We start from the raw sequence: 7,162 nt of genomic DNA on the forward strand, positions 1-7,162 counted from the left end.
TCGTTGACCCGCTCCCCTGCTTCCTCTGTTTGGAGGCCGCCGTGAGCCACCGTCGTGTGGGACCCTGCGGGACCCATCTGTCATACCCACTGACAGCCAGGACCCCACCTGTCATACACCTAACCCCCTCCTTTTGTTTTATTAATTCTTTTCCTGTGAATATTCCATTTCTGGAAAGGGAATCTTTCCAAATCGGGCAGGTCTATTTCTGGACGTTTCCAAATTAGGGAAATGCCATTTCTGTCAGATTCCATTTTAGGCAGGTTATGTTTTTGCATATTTGTGGGAATTTTTCTACTGCAACCTAGGCATATTATATATGTTTTTGGGGTAGAAAAATCCCACCAATCCAGTGGTGGCATTTATTTTCTGCATTTGAGCAAGTTTGCATACATGGCATTTTACATCATGTTGTTGTTTTCTCTTTTATGTGTATATTTATGCAAATATGTTATGGGGTAGTTTTGCACATGAACATGCTCTTCAACATGTCTACTGCATGCTAGATTTATTTCATGCCATATAGTGCACTATGATGAGTGCCACAAGCTTGTAAACATGCCTACATGAATCTGTTTTGTCATGCCATGCATATTCTACTAAATCTGGAATCTGTTCATATCACTTCCATGTTTGCATTGTTGCTATCATCATTTCCGTAGATCTTTGGCACCATTTCAGTAAGGGAGTTTTGTTAAGTGCATTTAGTTCTAACATGCCATGATCTTGTTTGCCATGATGTGTCCTTGTAACATGTAGGTTACTAGCTCTAAACATTGCAACCTAATGTTGTTTCTTTCATGTCCAGTATTTTCACTAAGTCTGTAAAATAGTTAGCATTTGCATTTTTGCCATGTTGTTTTAAACATGTTCTAGTGAGTTCTAGCAGTAGATCAGTGTTCATGATTTGTAGAGCTTCACCTGTACTTCACTTCCATGTATTTTATTTTCATGTTTGGGTGTCGTAGCATATTTAAACTTTGCATCTAAGTTTCCATGCTACTGTTTTCAACATATTGCATTACATCTTGTTTGGCTCGTCATTTGCAAACCGTGCATCCATTTCCGGTGATCTTCATATCGATTTCATTAGAAAACTTTCAATCTTTCCAGTGGCATGTTTGGGTTACCGAGATTCTGCCCATATATTTCATGACTCCACCATTTCCTTCTCGTTATCCGTCCCTTTCGTTCCGGTAAATTCGTAACTCTGTGCATACCATTCTTGTTATGCATCCTCGTTAGTCTTGCATGTAGAACATGTTCTTGCCATGAGTGGTTGTTCATTGTATGCTTGTCTTTCTTTGGGTAGTTTTGAGAGACGAGTTTGAGTACGAGGACCCTGTCGAGTACGTTCACGAGGAGCAAGCTTTCGACACCCCTGAGAACATTGCAGGCAAGATGATCATTACCCCCGATATACTTCTATCTTTGCTTGCTAGTTGTTCGTTCTATCGCTATGTCGCGCTACCTACCACTTGTCACATAAGCATCTCATTATGCCATGTCAAGCATCTAACCCACCTTCCTAGCAAACCGTTGTTTGGCTATGTTACTGCTTTTGCTCAGCCCCTCTTATAGCGTTGCTAGGTGCAGTGCGGGTTGTTCCATGTTGGAACATGGTTGTGTTGGGATATCACAATATCTCTTCTACTTAATTAATGCATCTATATACTTGGCAAAGGGTGCAAGGCTTGGTCTTTTCCTTGGTGTTTTGTTCCACTCTTGTCGCCTTAGTTTCTGTCATACCGGTGTTATGTTCCTTGATTTTGCGTCCCTAACACGGTGAGGGTTGATGGGCCCCTCTTGACAGTTCGCTTTAAATAAAACTCTTCCAGCAAGGCCCAACATTGGTTTTACCATTTGCCTAATAACAACAAAAATTTGCATAGGGAGTAATTAACCCGAGGATTCTTACTCAACAACCCGGGCCAGTGCTCCTCATGAGTGTTGGTCCAACCTGTTAACCGCCGGTGGCTGCCAGGGGCAACTCTGGATTGGCCTACTGGAAGTTTGGACAATCCGATTGTGGCCTGAGACGAGATACACGTGGCTACTATTAGGGTGTCGGCACGTCAGGAGGTCTTGCTGGTTTTGTTTTACAATTGTCGAAATGTCTTGTGCACCAGGATTCCGAGTCTGATCGGAGGGTCCCAAGATGGAGGATTGTCTCCGCGGATCGTGAGCTTGTCATGGGCTAAGTTGGGACACCCCTGCAGGGTTTAAACTTTCGAGAGTCGTGCCCGCGGTTATGTGGCAGATGGGAGTTTTTAATATTCGGTTGTAGTGAACTTGAAACCAGACTCAATTAAAATACACCAACCATGTGTGTAACTGTGATGGTCTCTTTTCGATGAGGTTCGGGAAGAGAACACGGTGGGGTTATGACTGAACGTAAGTAGTTCAAGATCACTTCTTGATCACTACTAGAGTACGACCGTTGCGTAGTTTCTCATCTTATTCTTGTATCCGTAAGCTAGCCACCATACAATGCTTAGTGCTTGCTGCAACTCCACCATATGTCCATACCTTACCTTAAGCTTTGTTAGTCTTGATACCGTGGGTAATAGGATTGCTGAGTCCCCATGGCTCACAGTATACTACAAACACAGTTGCAGGTACCGATGAGACTGATGTAGGTGATGCCACTAAGCTCAAGTGGGAGTTCGACAAAGACCTGGGCCGTTACTATGTTTCCTTTCTGGATGATCAGTAGTGGTGCCCAGTAGGGAGGATCGGGACTTAGCTTGGGTGGTTTTCTTTTTACTTATTTGATTCGTCCATAGCCGGACTCTGTGTTCATCTTGAATGATTGTATAACTTGATGATATTTTGTGACATTGTGGCAATTGTAAGCCAAAGCTCGTACTCTATCTATTCAGTACATGAGATGAGCAAAGATACAACCACTCTTGCGACCATACCAATATGTGCTTATGCCCCAAGTCGTGCCTCGACATGTATGGACTATAGTCACATATTGGGCATTACAAGCTACCTAGGGCACCCTAGGGTAGGGGCCTCCACTACAAATCCTTTTTTTAAAGCGCCTCCACTACAAATCCGCTTCTCCCTCGTCCTCTTAAAGAAAACCGATGATGTGTGTGGTGGTAGGGTTTGTAGGAGTACTACGGCATGTGGGGCCATGTCATAGTAAACGGGAGAGGGATTGAGTACGAGTCGATGCCTTAATATGTCTGGGTTGCTTAGTTTTACGGGAACGAGGCAGCATTTCGGGTTCGGGTACCAGTGGAGATATACGTACAAAAAATTGTGGACATAGGTTCGAACGAAAGGCAATGATGCATGGGCCCTACATTTTCATATACCCGCAGCCGTGTGAAATTTGCTACTCTACTCAAAATAATGCATAAAAGTTCCTCCAAAAACATCTATAACTAATGGGAAGTGAATGTATGCTTAAAATGAAAATGTAATACTCCCTCTGTCTAGGTGTATAAGTCATCTTAGGTTTTTTTTTGCTAGTTAATAGCATTCCATGCAATGAATTAACCACTGCATGTCATGTTTCAAAGTCTCAAGACATTGAAAGCATGCACGGCCCACATCTCTTATTGGTTGATATGTCACGAAACAAGAAATGAGGAGGGAGTTAATGTACCGTGCCTAAGTGTTTTGGGATTATTTGGTTTTTGGAAGATGACTTACACACATAGCCGGAGGGAGTACAAAGAGAAAAAAATGAATTGAGTTAAAAGAATGACATTTCTAACAAAAATATGAATGTGAACTACATATGTGTGCACGTGACCAACACATACATTGTCAATACAAAATCTAATGCAAGAAATAACTTATGAGTAACATGCATGTAACACCCATGATGCAGCTATATCTCCCACGTGGCGGGGCACGACTTAGAGGCATAACCGCATGGTAGGCATGTCGCAAGAGGGGTAATCTTTACACATCTCATGTACTGAATAAGGAAGGGATAAACAGTTGGCTTACAATCGCCACTTCACACAATACATAAATATATCATTACATCATCCAGAATACAATCAAGGTCCGACTACGGAACCAACATAAATAAAGACAACCCCAAATGCTAGATCCCCGATCGCCCCAACTGGTCTCCTCTACTGATCGTCCGGAAAGGAAACATAGTAACGTCCCGAGTCCTCGTCGAACTCCCACTTGAGTTCGGTAGCGTCCCCTGCACTGGCATCATCGACACCTGCATCTGTTTGGAAGTAATCTATGAGTCACGGGGACTCAGCAATCTCACACCCTCGCGATCAGGACTATTTAAGCTTATGGGTAGGAAGGGGTAGTGAGGTGGAGCTACAGCAAGCACTAGCATATATGGTGGCTAACTTACGCAAAAGAGAGCGAGAAGAGAAGGAAAGCACGGTCGAGAAGCTAAAATGATCAAGAAGTGATCCTAAAACTACTTACGTTCAAGCATAACACGAGACCATGTTCTCTTCCCGGACTTCGCCGAAAAGAGACCATCACGGCTACACACGCGGTTGATTCATTTTAATTAAGTTAAGTGTCAAGTTTTCTACAACCAGATATTAACAAATTCCCATCTGCCCATAACCGTGGGCACGGCTTTCGAAAGTTCATAACCCTGCAGGGGTTTCCCAACTTAGCCCATCACAAGCTCTCACGGTCAACGAAGGATATTCCTTCTCCCAGGAAGACCCGATCAGACTCGGAATCCCGGTTAGAAGACATCTCGACAATGGTAAAACAAGACCAGCAAAGCCGCCCGAATGTGCTGCACATATCTTGTTCTCAAGGCACACCAGATGAGCCAGACGTCGGGTTGGCATAGACCCTGGTTGCCCAGGGGGCGCCGGCATCGCTCAGGTTGGACCAACACTTAGAGAAGCATTGGCCCAGGGGTTTAAAATAAAGATGACCCTTGAGTTCGCGAAACCCAAGGGAAAAAGGCTTAGGTGGCAAATGGTAAAACCAAGGTTGGGCCTTGCTGGAGGAGTTTTATTCAAAGCGAACTGTCAAGGGGTTCCCATAACACCCAACCGCGTAAGGAACGCAAAATCAAGGAACATAAAACCGGTATGACGGAAACTAGGGCGGCAAGAGTGGAACAAAACACCAGGCATAAGGCCGAGCCTTCCACCCTTTACGAAGTATATAGATGCATTAAAGTAAACAAGATATAATAATGATATCCCAACAATAACCATGTTCCAACAAGGAACAAACTCCATCTTCACCTGCAACTAGCAACGCTATAGGAGGGGCTGAGCAAAGCGGTAACATAGCCAAACAACGGTTTGCTAGGAAAGGTAGGTTAGAGGCTTGACATGGCTGTATGGGAGGCATGATAAAGCAAGTGGTAGGTATTGTGGCATAGCAATAGAGCGAGCAACTAGCAAGCAAAGATAGAAGTGATTTCGAGGGTATGGTCATCTTGCCTGCAAAGTTCTCTGAGTTGACGAAAGCTTGATCCTCGTAAGCGTACTCAACGGGTTCCTCGATCACGCACTCGTCTCCCGGCTCTACCCAAGGCAAGAACACAAGCAAAGGAAACAACAATCAACCACGATGCAATGCGCAGGCAACATGATGCAAAACATGGCATGATATGCGGGATGTGATATGCAATGCATATGCGTGCTCTAGAAGGAAAAGATTGATCAAGGCATCAACTTGGCAAACCAAGTGTACCGCTGGATAGATTAGTTGATTTTGGTCGAAATCGATATAAAGATCACCAGAATCGGATGCACGGTTTGCAAATGGCAAAACAAGAATGGCACAATTCTGCGATTAACAGCACAATGTCATCTAGAATGCAACAAGAAACTAAGCTATTGCACTCCAACATAGCAACAAAGCATAAGGCAGTGATCTACTCAAGATGCTTGACAAAATATGAACACTAAGCTACGGCTAAAACACACAAGAGAAGGTTCAAACAAGCATGGCAAAACTGCAAAAGATATCAGCATCACAGACTTAGTGAAAATACTAACATGTCAGGAATTAACATCAGGAAGCCATGTTTAGAGCAAGCAAACAACATGATACAGGAACCGAACATAGCAAACAAAGGCATGGCATGAATCTACTCAAAGTATAGAACAAAAGTCCCTTAATGACCATGAGCCAAAAGGGCACAGAAAATATGATGGCACACATGTAAACATAGCAAGTTTCGTTAACAGATTCAGACTTAGCAGAAAATAGAGCATGGCATCAACAGAATTATGAAGGCATCTTTGCAAGCTCGATTCACTCACCACCAGGCATTACATGACAAGATAAGCATAGAAATAGCAAGAAGACATGTTCAAGAAGCTAACCATGGCAAGAACAAGTTTATAGCATGCTTGGATCAACTACAACAACCATGGCAAAATTGATTAATATGTAAACAATCTGCCAGGAACATTTTATAACAAAAGTAGAGCAAGATAAAGTCATGCTAGGGCACTTCATGATTGCAAACAGTGGAATGGATGGATAGAGCATAACCATATGTCCAAAACATCCTTACTGAAGATACTCAAAAGAAGCATGGATCTCACTGTAGCATGATGAATACATCGCATAAAAAATAACAGGAGAGCAATGACTTAGTAAAATCCTAAGTCCCTGAAATCAGCAATATCACGAGAGCTACTTTGCATGATTGTGCTAGTCACCACAAAGATCACAAAAATACATGGCATACACCCCTGTAAAGATGGCATGGCATATCCCAAAACACTTGTAGAGCTCATGCCCATATGCAGCACACAACAAATGTACCAAAAATGACAAATCCTCATAATCTGCTAAGTAACAGGAGCTAGCATTTTATAACACTCTTGCATCCACGATTTGGGCATCAAGATGGACTCAAACAAGCATGTCACAATGGAACAAAAATAAGAGCACATCATGATGAACATTTTGATATATTGCACGCACAAAACGGAGCTACATGTAGGAAGGTATGGCATCACGAACAAAGGCATAAAAATATTAGGGACTTGGGAATTTCGGAGTCAACCTCTCAGATCTAGGGTTCCTCGAGTTGCACGCGAACCGAGGAGGGCGCGAGCTCGCCGAAGTCCTGCCAGAGAGGAGAGGTGGAGGCGTTCGGCGTTCGGATCTGGAGAGGAGGAGGAAAGGGGCCGGAGCTCGTCAAGCTTCTTGCCGGAGGAGGCGCGGACGG

This window comes from Triticum dicoccoides, chromosome 3A (assembly GCF_002162155.2).
Source record: "Triticum dicoccoides isolate Atlit2015 ecotype Zavitan chromosome 3A, WEW_v2.0, whole genome shotgun sequence".
NCBI classification, from domain to species: Eukaryota; Viridiplantae; Streptophyta; class Magnoliopsida; order Poales; family Poaceae; genus Triticum; species Triticum dicoccoides.